Source organism: Anomaloglossus baeobatrachus, chromosome 6 (genome assembly GCF_048569485.1).
Source record: "Anomaloglossus baeobatrachus isolate aAnoBae1 chromosome 6, aAnoBae1.hap1, whole genome shotgun sequence".
NCBI lineage: Eukaryota > Metazoa > Chordata > Amphibia > Anura > Aromobatidae > Anomaloglossus > Anomaloglossus baeobatrachus.
Genome location: NC_134358.1, coordinates 421,280,884 through 421,305,359, shown reverse-complemented (window position 1 = coordinate 421,305,359; position 24,476 = coordinate 421,280,884). Strand labels below are relative to the sequence as shown.

The window sequence follows — 24,476 nt, the reverse complement described above, 5'->3', positions numbered from 1 at the left end:
AACGCGGTCAACGGCCAGGTCACAAATTCAAACTTTACCCGCCCACTCTCTTCCTCCCGCCAGTAACGAGACGGCGCCAAATATTTACTGTCTGAAACCGGCACCAGCCCCATCCCATAGACTGTGACACACGGAGCCGCATAAGTGTCGTCCCCGGACAGCCCGAAGTGACATGTGCAGAGCCGCGAAGTCTCCGTACAGCCCTGACCCGTCCCGAGTGCGCAGGACGTAGCCCGCCGGGAGGAAAAGCTGAGCGCGCACCCGCCACAGGAAAAGCAGAACAAAGGATGCGGAGCGCGGCAGGCGAGGGGGGAACTGCTGGCGCCGGCTTCGTTTCCCTCTCTGCGCGTTCATTGGCTGTTCTGGCGTAGAGCGCCGCTTCAGCGACCAATGACAAGAGTGTGGTTAGGCGCCGGTGTGGGCGTGGCTGCGGCCGGGGATAGGGTGGGCGGGGAGAGGTGGATTAGGGAGGTTAGTTTGGCGCCCGGGACCGGCGCTGCTGAGTGAGCTCGGCTGTCACTTAGTCGTTGGGGGGGAGCAGAGGAACCGGCGGAAGAGGAGGACCGGCGGAGGAGACAACTACTCCTACGGTAATTCTCACCTGTCCCGTGTGCTGGTTACAGTGGGCTACTCTATGGGCCCTGTGTGAGTGCAGGCGAGGACAAAGGGGCCGCCCCCATCTGGGAGGAGGAGGGGCTCCCGGCTCTGCACAGCGCTGTGCGTGCTGGAGGCTGTGAGTGCCGGCTCTGCGCAGCGCTGTGCGTGCTGGAGGCTGTGAGTGCCGGCTCTGCACAGCGCTGTATGTGCTGGAGGCTGTGAGTGCCGGCTCTGCACAGCGCTGTGTGTGCTGGAGACTGTGTGTGCCGGCTCTGCACAGCGCTGTGCGTGCTGGAGGCTGTGAGTGCCGGCTCTGCACAGCGCTGTGTATGCTGGAGACTGTGAGTGCCGGCTCTGCACAGCGCTGTATGTGCTGGAGGCTGTGAGTGCCGGCTCTGCACAGCGCTGTACGTGCTGGAGGCTGTGTGTGCCGGCTCTGCGCAGCGCTGTGTGTGCTGGAGACTGTGAGTGCCGGCTCTGCACAGCGCTGTGTGTGCTGGAGACTGTGAGTGCCGGCTCTGCACAGCGCTGTGTGTGCTGGAGGCTGTGAGTGCCGGCTCTGCACAGCGCTGTGTGTGCTGGAGGCTGTGAGTGCCGGCTCTGCACAGCGCTGTGTGTGCTGGAGACTGTGAGTGCCGGCTCTGCGCAGCGCTGTGTGTGCTGGAGGCTGTGAGTGCCGGCTCTGCACAGCGCTGTGTGTGCTGGAGGCTGTGAGTGCCGGCTCTGCACAGCGCTGTGTGTGCTGGAGGCTGTGAGTGCCGGCTCTGCACAGCGCTGTATGTGCTGGAGGCTGTGAGTGCCGGCTCTGCACAGCGCTGTATGTGCTGGAGGCTGTGAGTGCCGGCTCTGCACAGCGCTGTATGTGCTGGAGGCTGTGAGTGCCGGCTCTGCGCAGCGCTGTGTGTGCTGGAGGCTGTGAGTGCCGGCTCTGCGCAGCGCTGTGTGTGCTGGAGACTGTGAGTGCCGGCTCTGCACAGCGCTGTATGTGCTGGAGGCTGTGAGTGCCGGCTCTGCACAGCGCTGTGTATGCTGGAGACTGTGAGTGCCGGCTCTGCACAGCGCTGTGTGTGCTGGAGGCTGTGAGTGCCGGCTCTGCACAGCGCTGTGTGTGCTGGAGGCTGTGAGTGCCGGCTCTGCGCAGCGCTGTGTGTGCTGGAGGCTGTGAGTGCCGGCTCTGCACAGCGCTGTGTGTGCTGGAGGCTGTGAGTGCCGGCTCTGCACAGCGCTGTGTGTGCTGGAGGCTGTGAGTGCCGGCTCTGCACAGCGCTGTATGTGCTGGAGGCTGTGAGTGCCGGCTCTGCACAGCGCTGTATGTGCTGGAGGCTGTGAGTGCCGGCTCTGCACAGCGCTGTATGTGCTGGAGGCTGTGAGTGCCGGCTCTGCGCAGCGCTGTGTGTGCTGGAGGCTGTGAGTGCCGGCTCTGCGCAGCGCTGTGTGTGCTGGAGACTGTGAGTGCCGGCTCTGCGCAGCGCTGTGTGTGCTGGAGGCTGTGAGTGCCGGCTCTGCGCAGCGCTGTGTGTGCTGGAGGCTGTGAGTGCCGGCTCTGCACAGCGCTGTGTGTGCTGGAGGCTGTGAGTGCCGGCTCTGCACAGCGCTGTGTGTGCTGGAGGCTGTGAGTGCCGGCTCTGCACAGCGCTGTGTGTGCTGGAGGCTGTGAGTGCCGGCTCTGCACAGCGCTGTGTGTGCTGGAGGCTGTGAGTGCCGGCTCTGCACAGCGCTGTGTGTGCTGGAGACTGTGTGTGCCGGCTCTGCACAGCGCTGTGTGTGCTGGAGGCTGTGAGTGCCGGCTCTGCACAGCGTTGTGTGTGCTGGAGACTGTGAGTGCCGACTCTGCACAGCGCTGTGTGTGCTGGAGGCTGTGAGTGCCGGCTCTGCACAGCGCTGTGTGTGCTGGAGGCTGTGAGTGCCGGCTCTGCACAGCGCTGTGTGTGCTGGAGGCTGTGAGTGCCGGCTCTGCACAGCGCTGTGTGTGCTGGAGGCTGTGTGTGCCGGCTCTGCACAGCGCTGTGTGTGCTGGAGGCTGTGTGTGCCGGCTCTGCACAGCGCTGTGTGTGCTGGAGACTGTGAGTGCCGGCTCTGCACAGCGCTGTGTGTGCTGGAGACTGTGTGTGCCGGCTCTGCACAGCGCTGTGTGTGCTGGAGACTGTGAGTGCCGGCTCTGCACAGCGCTGTATGTGCTGGAGACTGTGTGTGCCGGCTCTGCACAGCGCTGTGTGTGCTGAAGGCTGTGAGTGCCGGCTCTGCACAGCGCTGTATGTGCTGGAGGCTGTGTGTGCCGGCTCTGCACAGCGCTGTGTGTGCTGGAGGCTGTGAGTGCCGGCTCTGCACAGCGCTGTACGTGCTGGAGGCTGTGAGTGCCGGCTCTGCACAGCGCTGTGCGTGCTGGAGGCTGTGAGTGCCGGCTCTGCGCAGCGCTGTGCGTGCTGGAGGCTGTGAGTGCCGGCTCTGCGCAGCGCTGTGCGTGCTGGAGGCTGTGAGTGCCGGCTCTGCGCAGCGCTGTGCGTGCTGGAGGCTGTGAGTGCCGGCTCTGCGCAGCGCTGTACGTGCTGGAGGCTGTGAGTGCCGGCTCTGCGCAGCGCTGTGCGTGCTGGAGGCTGTGAGTGCCGGCTCTGCGCAGCGCTGTACGTGCAGGAGTGAGTGCCGGCTCTGCGCAGCGCTGTACGTGCAGGAGTGAGTGCCGGCTCTGCACAGCGCTGTACGTGCAGGAGTGAGTGCCGGCTCTGCACAGCGCTGTACGTGCAGGAGTGAGTGCCGGCTCTGCACAGCGCTGTACGTGCAGGAGTGAGTGCCGGCTCTGCACAGCGCTGTACGTGCAGGAGTGAGTGCCGGCTCTGCACAGCGCTGTACGTGCAGGAGTGAGTGCCGGCTCTGCACAGCGCTGTACGTGCAGGAGTGAGTGCCGGCTCTGCTCTGCGCTGTACGTGCTGGAGACTGTGTGCCGGCTCTGCACAGCGCTGTATGTGCTGGAGACTGTGTGTGCCGGCTCTGCACAGCGCTGTGTGTGCAGGAGTGAGTGCCGGCTCTGCACAGCGCTGTGTATGCTGAAGGCTGTGAGTGCCGGCTCTGCGCAGCGCTGTGTGTGCAGGAGTGAGTGCCGGCTCTGCGCAGCGCTGTGTGTGCAGGAGTGAGTGCCGGCTCTGCGCAGCGCTGTGTATGCTGGAGGCTGTGGGTGTCGGGTCTGCGCAGCGCCGTGCGCCCTGGAGGCTGTGGGTGTCGGCTCTGCGCAGCGCCGTGCGCCCTGGAGGCTGTGGGTGCCGGCTTTGCGCAGCGCCTTGCGCCCTGGAGGCTGTGGATGTCAGCTCTGCGCAGCACCTTGCGCCCTGCAGGCTGTGGGTGTCGGCTCTGCGCAGCGCCGTGCGCCCTGGAGGCTGTGGGTGCCGGCTCTGCGCAGCATTAGGACATGAGTGATCGCACCGACTGTAACGTTACCACTCACTATCCTGACAAGTACCTGCAGCAGTTACTGCTGATCAGTGTTTTGTGGAGGCGACACGGCACGATATGCAGACAAGTCCCATCACATTGGTGGTCGCATTGAGGTCTCATTAGGCAGCAGGAACTCTGGCCGTGGATATGGTGGTCTCTGGCGCAGACCCACAGAGAGGGTTAGGTGAGTCCCCCGATGGCCCCAGTGCACTACATACAGGTAGGCCCCCTGCTGCACTATGAGTGTGCCATGATAAATGCCACCTGTTGGACCCTCGCGTATCATGTGGCTTGGGGTCAGCCCCTGTAGCCTCCATATACTTTAGTGGAGATGGGGCTGACCATTTTCCATCCAAATGTATGGAGGATGTGTAGACTGGAAAACTGCGCACAGATGCGGGGGATATTTGTATGTAGCTGTAGAATCTGTTGGTGGGTTCCTGTCATCCCAGTCCGACACAGCGCACCACCATACTGGCACTAGTAGCATGGCGGTGCTGTCCGTGTGTGCAGCTGGCATGGTATGGATGAGCTTCGGCTGATGGACAGGATTTGAAGTTGGCAATCGTTCTCCTAATCCAGAGGGTAATGTCTGCGTCTTCTTCCCAAATGGAGACGTATGTATTGCCCAGTACATACACATGTAGTCCTATCACCTTTTGAATGTAATCACTTTTCATATAGTTCCATTCTAATGTAGCAGGTGCTGTCATGTTACCACCCTCATGGCTATTCGGCATTTTGGTCACCGTCCCATCACTGACGCTTAGCTGGCCATACACATAATGAAGTTGTCCAAGTGGCTTGTATTATCCCTCTGCCATCATTTTAGGATTACATGCCATCCATGGATTGGCTCCTGTCCAGTTGTAATTTTTCAGTTGTTGGGTTAGATTACGTGCCTCTTTGCTCATGCGCCTTTCACTTTTTCATTACAAACTGTCCTTGATCTTCCTGTTTGGACCTTCTGCACATTTCATGTTTGTAAGCCAAGATCAGGAATGGAACCTATGGAGAGTGAAAACTATAATTCACCTCTGTTTTTGGAATCACTGTGTGCTTTGTCTGGCAAATGCCAGAATTTCATCCAGTAAGGTGGGAAATTTATCCAAGGCAACCTGCCACCAGATTTGTTTTTTTAATTTATGTTTGAACAAATGCCACCACCTTTACCAGCTCCTGTTATGCATTACACAAAGTTGCCTATTGTCTCCTGACTCCCCCCTGTAAACCACCATAAATGCCTTTTCGTGCTGGATGTAAATCGGATGGTTCGGACAGATGTGCGTCGGTACTGGGGCATCTTTGCCTCTCTTCTCCTAAGGGCCGTCCTCCAGGTTTGATTGATGCGGATGACACATCCAGTGTCATCAACATAGCCCAACAAAATCACATGCCTGCGTAGTAGTATCACTGCTTGCACAGGCGCACATTTCTTTACCCTACTGTTTCCAGTACATAGGAGCTGGAATGACGCGTCTCAGCGCATGCGCAGAGCAAAGTGTGCCTGTTGGAGCCGGTGATGCTACTGCACAGATGTATGATGTATACCAGCTTGTTTCATTAGCACCAGGTCTAGCAAACAGCTATGAATAGCAGGTCTGCAGATGGTGACATTAGTGAATAGCAGCGCACAGAAGAGCGGATCTAGGTGCACATATACTGGCCTTGGGGGTTTACAGATAATTTAGGTGAGGTAAGCTGGAGACCAATGATTCTTCTAACAGTCAGAAGAGGTGTTTGAAGCTGGATGTGACAGTGTAGTGCAAGTGCTTGATGTGAAGATAATGAATGAGGGTATTGTGGGAACCCCTCTATTCTTATGTACCGCTCCAGTGTGATTTCTGTGGAATAGCTTTGGCTGTTACTGTACTAGTAAAGGGGGCTCTGGGTATCACTACTTTAAGGGGGGCGGGAGCTGGATGTGGCTCGCCACTCGCTCTCAAGGTGGTCAGGAAGGTTGGGGACCCCTGGTCTATGGGGATCTGTACTAAATAGAAGACCATCTTTGTATTTTAGTTTCCTCCAAGTCTTTGTTTTTTAACTGATTCATTGGTAAGAGTCAAAGTATCGTTGTCTACCTGCTCCAGTTAAAAAAGAAAAAAAATGGATAAGAAAAAAATGTAACTCGGATGATGCCTATAAAAAAAAAAAAAAGTCTAAGGGTACCGTCTTGCTAAAACGACGTACCAGCGATTCCGACCACGATACGACCTGGTCAGGATCGCTGGTACGTCGCTACAGGCTCGCTAGTGAGCTGTCAAACAGATCTTCCCAACGACCAGCCACCAGCGACTCGTGTAACGATGCTGCGCTTGGTAACCAGGGTGAATATTGAGTAACTAAGCAAAGAGCTTTGCTTGGTTACCCGATATTTACCCTGGTTACCAGCGTACACCGCTTACAGGCTGCCAGCGCTGGCTCCCTGTATTCGTAGCTAGGGTACACGTTGGGTTACTAAGCAAAGCGATTTGCTTAGTTACCCGATATTTTACCTGGTTACCAGCGTTCGCTGCTTACACAGTCGGTGCTCGTTGGTCTCCCACCGTCAAACACGCCGATGTGTGCTGCACAGCGGGAGACCAACGAGCAAAAAATGAACCAGGACAGTGTGTAACGATCAGCGATTGCACAGCAGGGGCCAGGTCGGTGCTTAGTGTCACACACCGCGAGATCGCTGATGAGGTCAATGGTACGTCACAAAACCTGTGACTCGGCAGTGATTTTGCTATGTGAGAAGTACCCCTAAGGGTCGTCAGACGGCCATTTAAATTGGATCAAGATTGGCACCCAGAGCACACGCTGTCCGGCGGCTCTCCCGACCCTAGCGTGACAGTTTCATGTATTTCTTTGCAGTTGTCATGTTCTGGTCGGGAGAGCTGTTGGCCAGTCTGTGCACTGCGTTCCGGACCCCAGCGCTGCAAGACTGCAGTGCTAACCACTGAGCCTCTGTACAGTGCTAACCACTGAGCCACCGTGCTGCACTTCACTGCTCGCTACATTGAGCGTACGGTTATCGCTCCCTGTAGCTTTGACAGCTTGCTGTACAGCTTGTATGTGCATTGCAGAGAATAATTAGCGGTCGCTCACTAGACTGTATTTTTGGTCCAAGTTTGATCCAATACAACATCATGTCGCACTGGGACCTATCTTCTCCACATCTGAGAAAATCGGATCAAACTCTGATCCGAGTGTGATTAGCGTCATCGGACCATTTTCTCTGATGAAAAAAAACGGTGATATGACCCTAGCTTTATAGCTCCCAGCACCGTCCCTGTGAATGGACGCAAGAGTTTGCAGGGAGAAAATAACTTTTTCTGCCTGTAGCTGCTGCTCCAGTAGTACTGCCGTAGGTGCTGTAAATGCCTGCCACCTAATCTGTTGGTAAGTAGCATTTTTGGAGGGGACAGGTTCTTTGTTTAATAGATACCCTGACCCTTAAAATAAAGTACAGTGCCTACAAGTAGTATTCAACCCCCTGCAGATTTAGCAGGTTTACACATTCGGAATTAACTTGGCATTGTGACATTTGGACTGTAGATCAGCCTGGAAGTGTGAAATGCACTGCAGCAAAAAAGAATGTTATTTCTTTTTTTATTTTTTTTTTAAATTGTGAAAAGTTTATTCAGAGAGTCATTTATTATTCAACCCCTCAAACCACCAGAATTCTGTTTGGTTCCCCTAAAGTATTAGGCTATGTGCACACAGTGCGTTTTTCTCGGCGTTTTTGCGCGTTTTTCGGGTGCGTTTTTGGCCTCAAAACTGCATGACTTTGCTTCCCCAGCAAAGTCTTTGAGTTTTCATTTTTGCTGTCCCCACACAGCGGTTTTTTTCAGCTGCGTTTTTGTGGTGACCACAAAAGCGCAGCATGTCAATTATTCCCGCGTTTTTCACTGCGCTTTTCATCCATTGAGTTCAATGGGATGTTGAAAGACGCAATGAGAAACGCAAATAGCTGCGTTTTGGTGCGTTTCTAAGACCAAAAACGCAGCTATAAACGCAGGAGGTGGGCAGTAAAGTGACGTGTACAGGAACAGGATTCCTTCTGTCAGTATATACAGAAGCGTGAATCCTCCCGGTACCGTCACCGCCGCTTCCATCTCCCGTCCTGTGCATGTATGCTGCCATGCGGCGCCATGTACAGGCAGGAGGTGGAAGCGGCTGCGAAAACAAAAGTTAACAGTAGAAAAAAAAAAAAAAAGTTATACTCACCTGTCTGCAGGGTCCCGGTGCTATGCCCGCTCCCATCTCCTCTCACGGTATCGCCACCCCCGCTCCGGCTGTAAGCAGGCGGCCGGGAAAGCTCCGATGGATGCAGGACCTGGCGATGGATCACCTGATGCAGTCACCTGACGCATCAGGTGATCGTAAATATCGCGGTGACGCGGGCGCCCGGCCGGTATCAGCGGATGCGTCAGGAGACTTCATCCCTGATTACCGGCAGCTGCTGCAGCGATCGGACAGGATCAGACTCCCGCCCCATCGCTGCAGGAGCTGCCGGTAATCAGCACATAAGTGAGTATTATTTTTTTTTTTTTTTGCACCGATGCATCTGCTGATTGTATAAACGGCTTTTATACAATCAGCTGATGTGTGATGGGATTCAGGCACTTGATCCTGACACATCATCTGATCGCTTTGCCTTCCAGCAAACCGATCAGATGATATTGGATCCGGATTGGACGACGCGGGACCCTTGACCCAGGATTACTGCGGAGGGGGGGTTCTTTATTGCAATAAAGATGGAGTCACTAATTGTGTTGTGTTTTATTTCTAATAAAAATATTTTTCTGTGTGTTGTGTTTTTTTTTTATCTTTACTAGAAATTCATGGTGGCCATGTCTAATATTGGCGTGACACCATGAATTTCAGGCTTAGGGCTAGCTGATAATATACAGCTAGCCCTAACTCCATTATTACCTAGCTAGCCACCCGGCTTCAGGGCAGCTGGAAGAGTTGGATACAGCGCCAGAAGATGGCGCTTCTATGAAAGCGCCATTATCTGGGGTGGCTGCGGACTGCAATTCACAGCGGGGGTGCCCAGAAAGCATGGGCACCCTGCACTGTGGATTCCAATCCCCAGCTGCCTAGTTGTACCCGGCTGGACTCAAAAATTGGGCGAAGCCCACGTCATTTTTTTTTAAAATTATTTCATGAAATTTTAAAAAAAAGGGCTTCCCTATATTTTTGGTTCCCAGCCGGGTACAAATAGGCAGCTGGGGGTTGGGGGCAGCCCGTACCTGCCTGCTGTACCCGGCTAGCATACAAAAATATGGCGAAGCCCACGTCATTTTTTTTGTTTGGGGGGGCAAAGAAATCCTGCATACAGTCCTGGAAGGAGGATGCTGAGCCTTGTAGTTCGACAGCTGCTGTCTGCTCTCCTGCATACACTATTGGATGGCGGATGCTGAGCCTTGTAGTTCTGCAGCTGTCTGCTCTTCTGCATACACTAGTGGAGAATGAAGAACACATTGAAGAAGGAAATGACATCAGACCTTTTTTATTTTTGTTCACTGATAAAAAACGCATAAGGACGCAGTGAGCAAAAACGCAGCAAAAAAACGCACCAAATCGCGGCAAAACGCGTGCGTTTTTTGCCGCGTTTTTTCGACGCAGGTGCGTTTTTGTGCGTTTTTAGCAGCCAAAAACGCACAAAAACACAGCGTCAAAAAACGCAGTGTGTGCACGTACCCTTAAGAAGTATTTCAGGCACAAAGAACAATGAGCTTTACATGTTTGGATTAATTATCTTTTTCCAGCCTTTTCTGACTAATTAAGACCCTCCCCAAACTTGTGAACAGCACTCATACTTGGTCAACATGGGAAAGACAAAGGAGCATTCCAAGGCCATCAGAGACAAGATCGTGGAGGGTCACAAGGCTGGCAAGGGGTACAAAACCCTTTCCAAGGAGTTGGGCCTACCTGTCTCCACTGTTGGGAGCATCATCCGGAAGTGGAAAGCTTATGGAACTACTGTTAGCCTTCCACGGCCTGGACAGCCTTTGAAAGTTTCCACCCGTGCCGAGGCCAGGCTTGTCCGAAGAGTCAAGGCTAACCTAAGGACAACAAGGAAGGAGCTCCGGGAAGATCTCATGGCAGTGGGGACATTGGTTTCAGTCAATACCATAAGTAACGTACTCCACCGGAATGGTCTCCGTTCCAGACGAGCCCGTAAGGTACCTTTACTTTCAAAGCGTCATGTCAAGGCTCGTCTACAGTTTGCTCATGATCACTTGGAGGACTCTGAGACAGACTGGTTCAAGGTTCTCTGGTCTGTTGAGACCAAGATCGAGATCTTTGGTGCCAACCACACACGTGACGTTTGGAGACTGGATGGCACTGCATACGACCCCAAGAATACCATCCCTACAGTCAAGCATGGTGGTGGCAGCATCATGCTGTGAGGCTGTTTCTCAGCCAAGGGGCTTGGCCATCTGGTCCGCATCCATGGGAAGATGGATAGCATGGCCTACCTGGAGATTTTGTCCAAGAACCTCCGCTCCTCCATCAAGGATCTTAAGATGGGTCGTCATTTCATCTTCCAACAAGACAATGACCCAAAGCACACAGCCAAGAAAACCAAGGCCTGGTTCAAGAGGGAAAAAATCAAGGTGTTGCAGTGGCCTAGTCAGTCTCCTGACCTTAACCCAATTGAAAACTTGTGGAAGGAGCTCAAGATTAAAGTCCACATGAGACACCCAAAGAACCTAGATAACTTGGAGAAGATCTGCATGGAGGAGTGGGCCAAGATAACTCCAGAGACCTGTGCCGGCCTGATCAGGTCTTATAAAAGACGATTATTAGCTGTAATTGCAAACAAGGGTTATTCCACAAAATATTAAACCTAGGGGTTGAATAATAATTGACCCACACTTTTATGTTGAAAATTTATAAAAATTTAACTGAGCAACATAACTTGTTGGTTTGTAAGATTTATGCATCTGTTAATAAATCCTGCTCTTGTTTGAAGTTTGCAGGCTCTAACTTATTTGCATCTTATCAAACCTGCTAAATCTGCAGGGGGTTGAATACTACTTGTAGGCACTGTAATTATCTAGGACTTATTGCATGATAAAAATATGTGCTGTGTGTATGATGCACCTTTTGTAAACAGCACTTGTTTGTAGTAAAAGGGCAAAAATGTGCCCAAAGTATTAAAGAACCTCTCCAGCTTTTTTGTTTTCACCACTGGACTGGTGCTTTACATCCAAGTCCTCAGTCCCTGTCTTTTGGCGTCCTAATCTGTTTTCACTGATGCTTCCATTGGTGTTAGTCAGTTTGTGATCTGCTGCCTTCTTCAGTGTTTCATGGAGCGTGTCGGAGGTCATAACTCAATACAAGTCTATCAGAGGCTTGTATTGAGAGCTTATGACGTACGGTAATTTCTGTCTTCTGTCCAGTCAGAAGTTACGAGCACAAGATGGCACTGCGAGACCGGAGCTCTGCCTAAAAAAAGGATGAAAATGCCAGAGGATGAGTATAAGACCGGGGGCAGGGCACTTAGGTTTATATTACCACTCCAGTGCTAAAAAACGATCAAACACTGGAGTGGTGCTTTATGTGATTGAAGTTAGTAAGCTGAAACCCAACAGTCAAACTAAGTTCTGTACATTCCTCCCAACAAAGTGGGAGTACAAAACATAAGGTGCAAAACTAGTACAGTATACGCTACATGGACACCTACACATTACACCTACAGGAGCTTGTATGATATCCCATTCTAAGTCCCTAGGCATTAATATGGAGTTGGTCCCCACTTTGCAGTTAAAACAGGTTTTACCCTTCTAGGAAGACTTTCCACAAGATTTTGGAGTCTGAATTTTTACCCATTCATTCAGAATAGCATTTGTGAGGTCAGACACTGATTTTGGATGAGAGGGTTGGACTCACAATCATCGTTCTAGTTCATTCCAAAGGGTTCAGTGGGGTTGAGGTCACAGCTCTATAGGGCCAGACTCACCCAGCCATGCTTATGTGGGTCTTGCTTTGTGCACTGGGACACAGTCATACTGGGACAGAAGAGGGTTTCCCCCAAACTTTCCACAAAGTTCGAAGCATATATTTGTCTAAAATGTCTTTTGCATGCTGACTCATTAAAGGGGTTTTCTGTGCTAGGCCTACTTTTGTCAGGAACTGTATTTGACTATATTAAGTTGAGTAGTAACAGTATGTAACAGATATACTATTAAGATTGTGCTGCATGTGACAGGTATAGCAGATATCGCGTGACTGCTCATATGTAATTTGCGGTTTTATGACGACTATTTTTCTTCTTGCTTTTGTGACGCCCTGGACCCCAGGGGTCACAGTAAATTACATCAGCCATATACACACACCCACCCCCGCCCCCTGTGAGGTCACACACATGTCTACCCGAAAGGGAGACCTGATGCCTCCCCCAGGGCAAGTAGAGCACACCAGGTGGGCGTTGTCAGGTGGAAAGACACACCCACCGAGGAGACTACTGTCCTGGGGCAGGAAGTTCAAGGAGATAAGTTTGTGCAGTGACAGTGAGTGGTAGTGGAGAGGCTGTCAGGGACCCGGGTAGGAGCCTGGGCCCCTTAGAGAACCGCAGGCAGATGGTGGTGGCCGTCTGCAGGAGTACCGGTACAGCAACCGGCAGAACCGTACGGACTGGGCCTGGGTTGGAGCCCGCCGGTCCCGAACTGGGGAGTCAAACGTGTACCGGAGCACCAAAAGGAGGGTACTCAGACCCCGTCCTAGCTTAGAAGCCACTGAGTATAGGCAAATTGACTGATTGCTGGCCGGATCTCAGGGGTTCATCCACAACCAAAGTCCCGAAAGAAGGCAAAAGCCCACCGAGACCAGGTGAGCGCCACCGCCAAGGGCCAAACACCCGACGGGCCAGCGCCTACGGGCAACTGAGGGCTCCTCCGGCAGCTCAACGCCGGGGAGCGGGCTACCACTGCTCAGGCAGGGGGGAGCCGAAATTCAACATCTAGAGGTGCACGGGAAAAGGGGCCATCATCAATCCCGCAGGGGGGACATCAGCTGCCGGCCGCGGGAACCGACCAGATCCGAACTTTGGTTTACCAGTGACTTAGTGTGAATTAATTGTGAGTACACCATTGCCATCCGGGCACGACACACTACACCGCGGCACGGCGCCCTGCACCCCGACAACAGCATCAAATAACCCTTACAGTCCCCCATCGGGCCCCGGGACACACCGCCCCTACCCATGGAGGGGCTAACATCTCGGCTGCGGCTGCAACACCGATCCCAGACGAGCCCGCCATCACTCCAGCCGCAGCGGTGGTGCGTCTCCCGCCACCACGACTCGTGGGTGGCGTCACGACCCGTTACACGACCACCAACCCCCCACACCGCCTCCCCGTTTTAACAAGAGCGACGTGGCCCCCGATCCGGAGGCTCTTGTGCCACCGACAACACGAGCCCAGACCTCGAGTGGCTCTGCCCGAGCAAGCGGAGGAAGCGGCCGGGCCCCTCTCAGAGCGTACACTTTTTTCAATGTTCCAACCAGGGAGTAAAGCTAGTCCTAGTCTCCAAAAACCGCAAGTGTGCGAATTGTGTTTATGGTCTTGTGATGAACGCCCAAACTGCCAAACAGAGCCGCATCTGAAGGGTATGTCTAATGCATGGCGTTTTACTGCGTTTAAAGTGAACCTGTCAGGTGCAATACAGGGGTGTGCTTACATGCTAAGGGGGCCGACTAGCTAAGGGATGTAATGCCCTTGCGACTAGTCCCCTTGCTCATTAGAATGTCATATGGGATGTTCAGAAATACTTTTTCTAAAGATCTCTTTATCTATACTACTATAGGCTAGGACTGCTAGGAAGGGATTAGCAATATGCACCCAGAACTGCTCATGGCTCTGGGTCCATATTGCACCTAACAGGTTCACTTTAACGAGTACCAGCATAATCAATGAGATTTCTGAAATCAAAAGTCTGGTCTAAAATAACAAGTCTGCAGTCTCTTTGTGTCAGTCTATGTGACTGCAGACTTGTGAATCCTCTCATCGCACGCACTGTACAATGTGAGGATTTTCTGGTGTCAGATACATGAAGGGTTGCCATAGGGCCCATGAATATGTGATCTGTATGCTCCCGGCCAGAATTCAATTAGATGGTAGTGGCCTCAATCAATACAGCTGCATGGAGTAAGGCTATGTGCGCACGTGTGCGTAATTCATGCAGTTACGCTGTGCTTTGTAGCGCAGCGTAACTGCATGCGTCCTGCGTCCCCTGCACAGTCTATGGAGATTGTGCAGGGGCCGTGCGCACGTGGCGTCTTAGAGCGCAGCGCTTCGGCTGCTGCCCGAATCGCTGCGTTCTAAGAAGTGACATGTCACTTCTTCCGTGCGCTTTGCCGGCAGCCCCTGCTCTGTCTGTGGCAGGAGCTGCAGGCAGAGCGCACGTTCTCGCCGGCACCATGCGCTTCAGAACAGAGCTTTTCAGCTGCGCTCTGAAGCACATCTTTTAGGTGCCGTGCAGAGCGCACACGTGCGCACATAGCCTAATGCTGCGCCCCTCTAGTTGGATTCTGGCCGGCAACCTGCACATCGCATAGTAACGACCACGTGACCGCCGTTCCCGCCTCTGACTCCTCACTGTGTGTAATGAGAGGATTCCCAAGTCTGCAGTCACATGAGGTGACACACAGAATGACTGCAGACTGGTCATTTTAGACCAGACAACCCCTTTAACCTGTATTCATATTCTGAGGATGCAGTTATCCCAGACAGTAAGGGGGGGCACTTTTGGCATTGCAGCCCTTCTGCTTCCCTGGTCTGCGGGGTGGCCAGGAATAGCCACAGGGCTGGATGTGACCTGTACCCCACAGTTTGCCCAGGTCTGCACTAATCTGTAAATCACTTTTTTCCTTGCCAAATGTATGCATAGCTTTCAAGAATGACACGTGCAGCGTTTGATGCCTTTTTAGATATTTACTCTTTTATCTAAAGCCAGGAGTGAATCCAACATGGAAAGTCATAAATTCCTCACTTTCCTTTTTCTTTTGAATCCTCCTTTTGGCTTTGACTGAAAAAATGTCTTGGATCAGAATAAATGGTCCACGGGGAAACCTTCAATCTTCAGCCCTAAAAACTTTTATGGGGATTTTTTTATTGTAATCCTAGACAACTCCTCTAAATGGATGGTCTCAATAAGGCACAAGGATATGCGTAGCTTGCAAATTCCTATTAACTCTGCATTACCAACCTTGTAGCGGTTTACCTGTCCAGCTAGGCATACCCTCTGGTGAGGAACGCTTCCTATCTGTGGATAGCACAGTCCAGCTAAGCCATGTAACCACTGCCTTAGGCCCTGTGCGCACTGGGAAATAACTTTTTCTTAAGAAAAATCCGCACCCCCTAGCAGAATAACGCACTTGCAGTTTTGCCACGGTATTGCCATGGTTTATCCATAGGTTGGTCCCTGCGTTTTTTAACCATTTCTATGGCAAAAACCGCAGGTACCTCTGGAAAAGAAGTGACATGCTCATTCTTTTTGCTGCAGAAATTCTACAGCAAAACCTAGAGGTAAATAAAATGCACTGTGCGCACAGCATTTTTTTTCCCATAGGTTTCGCTGGGGAAGGACTGCAGCAAGGTTAGGAACAAAAACCACACCTTTTCTGCCGCGAAAACCATGGCAAAAAAACGCATTGTGTGCACAGGGCCTTAATATACACTGCATTTCCCAGGGTCACCTTTCTCCTTTATGACTGTTGGGAAGGGAAGAAAAGAAAATGTGCTATTGTACATATACATAGAGTGAAAGTTACCAAACACTTTACTTGTAGTCAAAAATGAATATCCAATTCATGTAGTCAGTTCCCAGCACACCTTTGTCTGGAATTGACCCACAGCCTAGCTGGGCTAATGTCAGGAGAAAGAGTTGGAGCTGCCAGGCAAGCATAGGTATGCTGGACATGCTCAATGTGTGCGGTCTAATGGCACAGGACGAGGAACAAGAAGAGTGCAGAGGTCCATGTGTTTGTCCTTTTTAGTTGCAGGACAACTGGTCACATAAGGTCAACGAGCAAAAAAATATCAATAGTGTGCATATAGTAAAAGGGGTGGTCATGTTGTTACACATTGTACCATCGTTTATGTAAGTTCATTATATGGGATGATCGAATATCACAAATATTCAGCAATATTCGGCTTCGCGAATATCTGACGAATAGGTGGCCGCTATGCGAATATTCGATGCGCAATGTAAGTCTATGGGAAGCCCGAATAGTTGCCAAATAGCTTCCCATAGACTTACATTGCGCATCGAATATTCTCAAATAGCTGAATAGCAGCGACCTATGCGGCGAATATGAGCATTGCCGAATATTTGAGGTATTCGATCATCCGCATTCATTATGTTTCTGAACTGGGTTAGAACGGATTTTTTGTACTGGGAATTCTCTGCCTGTTCCTCTTTATTCAGCAATCTTCTACAAGCCTATGGTTGTGGCTCACATATGTCTCGCTTTTGTCCCTTCTGATGTGTTCTTTACGCATTTCAGGTCACCATGTGTGTTATATAGAGCACTGTATGCTCTTGGAGTGATGTTTTCCTGCCCTTAGACCTGAATAATAAGACTTGTGTAAATGACAGATGAACGGCACTGTAGATCCTACACCGCTTCAGGCATTGCTGGGTTATTACTTCTGGAGGACGCCACCATTAGTGCATATGGTGCAAATGTTCTGTGCACAAAACCCACAGCATAAGACCGTATTGGCCAAGTAGGTGAGGGCTTACAAATGCAATCTCTACGTTGTTGATGTTGTCGACCTAGAAATTGTCAGTTCTTTCTGCAGATTCTCTTTGCCAATTCACCTCCTGTAGTGCATTGGGTAAAATCCACAGGCAACATGTGGATTTGCATTGCAGATATGCTATGGATAATCCACATCGTCTGGTACGTGTGCAGGTACCTTCTGGCTACACTGTATGTTCAGCAATATTGGGACATGCTGGTCAACTGTAAAAATAATCATTAATAAGTGGAGACGTGGTTAGGAACCACAGTGCCTTGGATATGAAGGGACATAGCACATAAGTCGTGATTATCTGATTATTGAATGTTCTCAGTGAGAGGAACAAAATTATAATTTGTGATACCTTTTAATGGCTAACTAAAATAAAGTGATGTTACAAAGCAAGCTTTCGAGACCTCTCAGGTCCCTTCATCAGGCATGGTATGACAAAATATCTGACAAAACACAAATATATACACAAACAGAGCAGAGGGATGGCTAATAAAAGATATTTAAATAAACAAACACTTAGCTTAGAACAGACCTGGGCAAGGGGCGGCCCGCGGGCCATATCCGACCCGCCTACTCTCTGTGACCGGCCCGCCCATCTTCAGCCGGTTCAGTGGAGCCGGGCTGCTGCGTGCCGGGCAGGGAGAGATCCTGCAGGTCCGCACAGTAAGTGCAGGCAGCGGAACGCAGGAGTCTCTCCTCTGTTCCCTGCCGGCACTTTGTCAGTGACACACGCGCACGCTCTGATGTTATCAGTACTGCGCTGCGTGTGTCATTTCAAAAGTTCCCGCCCGGCAGGAGAAGGAGCAGCACAGTGGAGGCCTTCACGGAGAGAAGCAGCGGCGGGGGCCTTTCGCAGAACAGCATCAGCGCAGCCAGGGCTCGTATAAGAGAAGGAGCAGCTCAGCGGGGGGTCTGTACAACAGAAGGAGCAGCTCAGCGGGGGGCCTGTACGGAGGTGCCTGAGCAGGGGGACAAAAACAAGGGAGAGGTAAGTAGTGACTGATAAGCTGCGGAGGGGACAATGGGGGAGGGGGGACTGGTGACTAATACTGGGGGTGTAGTGGTGTAGTTTTACAGGTAGTAAATGTAGTATATGGTGTAGTATATGGTGTTGTGTATATAGTGGTGTAGTATATAGTGGTGTAGTACATGGGGTCAGGGGCGTAACGACCGCGGGGCCCGGCAGCCGCTCTGCAGAGCCGGCTGCCGGGTCCCTATGTGTAGTGCCGCTGTGTAGTGGCCGACAATGCGACAGTCAGGGGGGCCGGCCTGTGAGTCAGGGGAGCCCAGTGTCAGTAGAGGGGCCCCTGACCTGGAGAGGCCCACCAGCCGTTTCTGAGCTGCAGGAGTGCTCCTGACCTGCACAGAAGACGGAATAATCCATCCTGCAGGACCTGCGATGATGTCACGCCCATGTGACTGTGTGGGAGGAGACACAGGATGCCGGGCAGAAAGCAAGAGATACTGAATCCTGAAAGAGATTTGGACATATGATGACTGGTAATAAGAAAAGAGGGGACATGAGGGGGGGGGGGCTGCAGGGTGAGTGGCATATGAGGGAAGATGGAGTTGCAGGGTGAGTGGCATATGAGGGCTGCAGACTGACAGAAGGATGTGAAGGGGTGCAGAGTGTTTGAGAGGGGTAAGTTGGGGTACAGGCAGGGTGAGATATGTGGGCAGGGTGTGTGTCATATCTGGGTGTAGTGTGTGTGATCTGGGGGGTGCAGGCTGTATGGGGAGCAGGGTGTGTGACATATGGGGGTGTAGTATATTACAGGTGTACTATATGGAGGTGTAGTATATTACAGGTATACTATATGGAGGTGTAGTATATTACAGGTGTACTATATGGAGGTGTAGTATATTACAGGTGTGCTATATGGAGGTGTAGTATATTACAGGTTTAGTATATGGGGTGTAGTGATGTAGTATATTACAGGTGTAGTATATGGGGTGTAGTGATGTAGTATATTACAGGTGTAATATATAGGGGTGTAGTGATGTATATTACAGGTGTGCTATATGGAGGTGTAGTATATTACAGGTGTACTATATGGGGGTGTACTATATTACAGGTGTAGTATATGGGGTGTAGTGATGTAGTATATTACAGGTGTAGTATATAGGGGTGTAGTGATGTAGTATAATACAGGTGTATATAGTGGTGTAGTATAATACAGGTGTATATGGGGGTGTAGTGGTGTAGTTTATTACAGGTGTAGTATATGGAGGGGGTGTAGTGATGTAGTATATTGGGTAGAACAGAGTTAATTATATTAGTCCGGCCCTCTAAACCAATCCCAATTTCTCATGCGGCCCCATGGGAAAATTAATTGCCCACCCCTGGCTTAGAAAGTGAATCCTTAATTAGCTTTGATTAGTGGTGTCAGAGTTTTATTGTCCCAATATCCATGTAGGATCAGAGGTCTGGTGAGTCTCTGGAATAGACTCCTCAGATTTTGTAATGGGCCATAAATCCTCCTTGAGTCCTGTGTCCACAGAGTTAAACATTTTAATGAATTTGTATTCCCAAACCCTGCGATGGCTCCGTGATGTGAAGTTGCCTTTTAATATGACAACTTTCATATGATTTATGTTGTGTTCTGAAGCACAGAAATGTTTGGCCACAGGTAAATGGATTTTTTTGCCTGTAAAGGGTAGCAGCAGTAACGATAATTTAAAAAGGAGCAACGTGTCAACGAGCAATTTTTCACGTTTTTGCGATCGTTGATCGTCGCTCCTTGGTGTCACACGCTGCGATGTCGCTAATGGCGCCGGATGTGCGTCACTAACGACGTGACCCCGACGATATATTGTTAGCGATGTCGCAGCATGTAAAGCACCCCTAATTGTGTGCTTTAACCTGTCAGGAGGATTTATGGCCCATTACAAAATCTGAGGAGTCTATTCCAGAGACTGAGGGCACCAGACCTCTGATCCTACATGGATATTGGGACAATAAAACTCTCACACCACTAATCAAAGCTAATTAAGGATTCACTTTCTAAGCTCAGTGTTTGTTTACATAAATGTCTTTTATTAGCCATCCCTCTGCTCTGTTTGTGTATATTTGTGTTTCATCAGATATTTTGTCATACCATGCCTGATGAAGGCACCAGAGAGTCTTGAAAGCTTGCTTTGTAACATCCCTTTATTTTATTTTAGTTAGCCATTAAAAGGTATCACAAGATTATAATTTTGTCCCTCTCACTGAGAACATTCAATAATTTTTCAGCTGGCTAACACGGTAAAAAACCTTTTCACTTCTAGTCAAAGATCTGCTGACTCCAATACTGTAAAGTTCCTCTTACGGCATTAATTTCAGCATAAAACTTGTATCGTTAACCCATAGAAACCTAAGGCTGAGTAGCTGCCTCCTTCCAACCAAACACAATGCCACGTGGTATAACGCATGCTACCACCAGGCTCTGAGGCAGTGGGAATGTGTTGTATGGTGCAGTATCGCACTGCTCCATCTGGCAGACTGATGGGGGAGTCTGGCTTTAGTGAATGCCAGCAGAACATCGCCTGACTGTATTGGGATAACATTGTGGTTCAGGGGTCAGACTAGACTCCTTGGTTTCAGTGAAAGGAAAACCTAATGCTTCAGCAAACTGAGACATTCTGGAAAAACCTTGTGGGAACAGTTTGGGGTAGGCCCTTTTCTGTTCTGCTCCGGTGCTCACAGCATGGCATTGGTGCAATCCCGGGCCTCTCATCCAACAACAGTGTCTAAACTCACAAATGCCCTCTTGGATGAATGAGCAGTAATTCCCATAGACCCCCTCAAAAATCTTGCAGGAAGTTTCCTTTCCAGAAGAGTGGATCTTTTTAGCTACAAAGTGGAGACCAACTCCTTATGACTGACTGGACTTAGAGGAGCGTGATGGCATCCTATTGTAGGCGTCCCCATACTTTTGCATGAGGTATTCTCAGAGTCTACCCCAATTTGTGGATGAGGCGTAATATCAGCATCTTAAATCTTCAATATCCATGTTAGTTTCTGGAAGACTTTTATACCTGTCTGTGGACAGTCCAGCTGCAGGTCTATGACCAGATGTTGCTCTTATATATAGATCTTTGTGGCAAACCTTTATTTCTGGTGACTGCAGAGGTGCATGGGAAAAGTCAGTCTTCTTTCATGTGTAGGTCGGGGAAGCGAGCGTTTCTTCTGATATGACTGGTCTGCAAATACAGTCTTAGTGAGCGAACCTTAACCCTTTTCATATCTCTTGAATTGCTCCAATAAATGTGCTTTTTGTGCATAGAGAGAAAGTGAGCTATGTGCAGTTAAACTCTATTAATCTGTTATCCGCATATGGCTGAGACTTTAACATGGAAAAACCACATCATGGAAATAACGTTCTCACTGTAATATACAACCTATACATGGGGAGTATATGGAGCATATGTGATATTCAGATTCGTCTGTGAATGTTTTTGTAAATTGATTTTCTCTGATCCTCCATCCTCATCCGACCTTCCTGAGTGAGCACAAGGTTCCTTACCCTGTGGTCGGGGAATGCTTTTTATATTGTTGCATATTTTATTAAATATCGTCTACAGGAAAGTGGTTGAGTAATATATCATGAGACTATCATGTCTCTTCTCAATTAACAATGTTACTTAGGGGAAATAAGGAATGCTGACAGATGCACGTTTTTCCAGTGTAGTCTGTGCGCTTTGTGTCTGGAGCAGCGGATGCCATTGATTTAAAAAAAATGATTATTTTTATATCTCATCACCAATTTGTTATACCTGCAATATGATTACAGCGAGTGACCACGGCACAAAACTGATAAATGTAACATCTCCGAATAAGCTGTCATGTTTCTGCAGATGAAGAATAATACAATCTTTGGCCATTATGTGACATGTAAGCTGCATTTTCACATCGGGAGACTCTCATAGATGTATTCTCAAGTACAGAAGTTCATCCTCATCCGCAACCTAGGGCTCTTCAGAGCCCCATATGAATGAAATGGCTGTCGATCATGTGCACTGCGGCTCCATTAATTCTTAGTGCGCTATCTCTGGCATTCTTATTAAGAATGAATGGTGCAGCAGTGTGTATATTCGTCCTCCATATAGGGCTCTTTAGAGCCCCGAGTTTTGAGATTGGTTGGGATGGCATTATCTGCACCCTAGTGGTCTGGAAGTTTATCCAATGGTTATTGGATGACTGCTAAACTTGAGAATACCCCTTTAATTTGCAGTTGACTCTAAAGTGAAAATGTCTCCCGTATACATCATAGTACACAGGGAGGGATTCCTGTTCTTAATTTCTTAGGGTGGTGTCACACACAGCGACAACGACATCGCTGCTACGTCACCATTTTCTGTGACGTTGCAGCGACGTCCCGTCGCTGTGTGTGACATCCAGCAACGAGCTGGCCCCTGCTGTGAGGTCGCCGGTCGTTGCTGAATATCCAGCTTCGTTTTTTGGTCATCGCTCTCCCGCTGTGAAGCACACATCGCTGTGTGTGACAGCGAGAGAGCGACGAAATGAAGCGAGCAGGGAGCAGGAGCCGGCGTCTGGCAGCTGCGGTAAGCTGTAACCAGGGTGGTAAACATCGGGTAACCAAGGGAAGACCTTTCCCTGGTTACCCGATATTTACCTTCATTACCAGCGTCCGCTCTCGCTGCCAGTGCCGGCTCCTGCTCTCTGCACATGTAGCTGCAGTACACATCGGGTAATTAACCCGATGTGTACTGTAGCTAGGAGTGCAGGGAGCCAGCACTAAGCAGTGTGCGCGGCTCCCTGCTCTCTGCACACATAGCACAGCGACGTGTGTCGTTATGATCGCTGCTGCTTCTGCTGTGTTTGACAGCTAAGCAGCGATCATAACAGCGACTTACAAGGTCACTGTTGCGTCACAGAAAATGGTGACGTAACAGTGACGTCGTTGTCGCTATGTGTGAACCCAGCTTTATTCAGTATATAGGACAATATAACACAGTACTGAGCAGTGCAGATCTGAATCCAAATCTGGGATGAGGAACAAGACTTGTTGCAAAATCTCCAATTTCTTTCTGTGCATCTGCTGCTTTCTCCCTGCTACTCCCCTCTCCCTCCTAATAATATAATAGGAGGTGTAATCTAACGCCTCATTACGCTGACAATCTGTCTCGCCTTGAGCAAGTGATAGTTGACCTTTTTTATTTTTTTCCCAAGCTCACATAAGTGAAGGAAAAAAAAGACGATCATCTAAGATATATTACAATGTTTTTATCTACAGTTAGGTCCAGAACTATATATCGACCAACCGAATCATTGTGATTTGGCCTCTGCATGCCACTATTTGTTATTGAAAATGAAACAACTGAGATGCAGTTAGGCTATGTGCCCACGTTGCGTCCTGTCCCTGCAGAAATTTCTGCAGCGATTTGAAGAGCACATGTGCGCTTCAAATCGCCGCAGAAACACTGCGTAATGAATGCAGTGAAAAAGCTGGTTTCATGCTCTCTGGATGCAGCCCCCACCATAGACAGAGTGGGACCTGCATCCAAAGCACACGGAATAAGTGACATGTTGCTTTTTAGAACGCAGTGATTTGGCAGCATGCAAATCGCTATGTTATAAAACGCAACGTGCGCATGGATTATGCACAATCTTCATAGATTGTGCTGGGGACGCAGGACGCATGCAGTTACGCTGCAGTGCAATACGCAGCGTAACTGCACGCAAACACGCAATGTGGGCACAGAGCCTAACACCAACCGCCAGGATTTTCCTATATTATCTAAAGCCAGTGCTGTACTGGAGCTATCATGCTGATTCTATACATACCTTTAGTTGTGATATCGGATGTATACTTTCTGAAATATAGGCAAGTAAAGTTTGTGAAATGCACTGTTATTTGATGATAGGTGTAACGGAATATCTAATAGGTGGGTTGGGTTTTGCTAGTTATTCCTGCCCCTGACTGCTGCCTGTGCTGATTCCGGTACCATTTTATTGGAGAGTTGGAGAAATACTTGAAAATAGTACTGTGCACGCACTCTAATCACGGCGGCAGAGGGGAGAACCTGTCACATGATTTGTCCCCTATAAACTGTGGCCACCACCAGTAAAAACTAATATACAGCGTTCCAAAATACTGTATTTAAGAGCCCAGGCCACTCTGTAAAACGTAAAAACAACCTTTTTATTATACTCACCTGCTGGGTGGTCCGATCTGATGGGTGTCACTGCTCTCGGTCCGTCACCTCCTATTAGCTTGCTGTCACCGGCCTCTTTCCCTGCACCATGTGGATGACATGTCCCACGTCGTCCACACAATGCCCTCCATTGTGCTCCTGCACATGTGCACTTCTGTGCCCTGCTGAGGGCAGATCAAAATATTGTAGTGTGCGTGTGTGGGCAGTCTTTGACCTTTCCTACGCATGCGTTCTACAGTACTTTGCTCTGCCTTCAGCAGGTCAGAGAGAAGTGTGCAGGAGCGCAACGGAGGGTACCGAGTGGATGATGGAAGACGCATCATCTGCACGGAAGGAGGAAGGCGCCTGACCGAGAGCAGTGACGCCCATCGTACTGGACCACCCCGCAGGTGAGTATAATAAAAGATGATTTTTATGTTATCCAGATCGGCCTGGGCTCTTATATACAGTATTGTAGAATGCTGTATATAAGAGCTCACTGGTGGTGGCTGCAGCTTAAAGGGGCCAATTCTGGTGACAGGTTCCCTTTAATCAATT

The 24,476-nt window shown here is 50.0% G+C and overlaps 1 protein-coding gene across 3 annotated transcripts in view; it reads left to right on the top strand.

Annotated features, from left to right (window-relative positions):
• Positions 1-464: 464 nt before the first annotated feature.
• The window catches only part of EZH2 (enhancer of zeste 2 polycomb repressive complex 2 subunit), a 152,916-nt gene continuing 128,904 nt past the window's right edge, over positions 465-24,476 (top strand). For all 3 annotated transcript variants that reach the window (XM_075315162.1, XM_075315160.1, XM_075315164.1), the window contains exon 1: positions 465-590. The gene's annotated coding sequence lies outside the window, so the exon portion shown is untranslated. The remainder of the gene's footprint in view (positions 591-24,476) is intronic.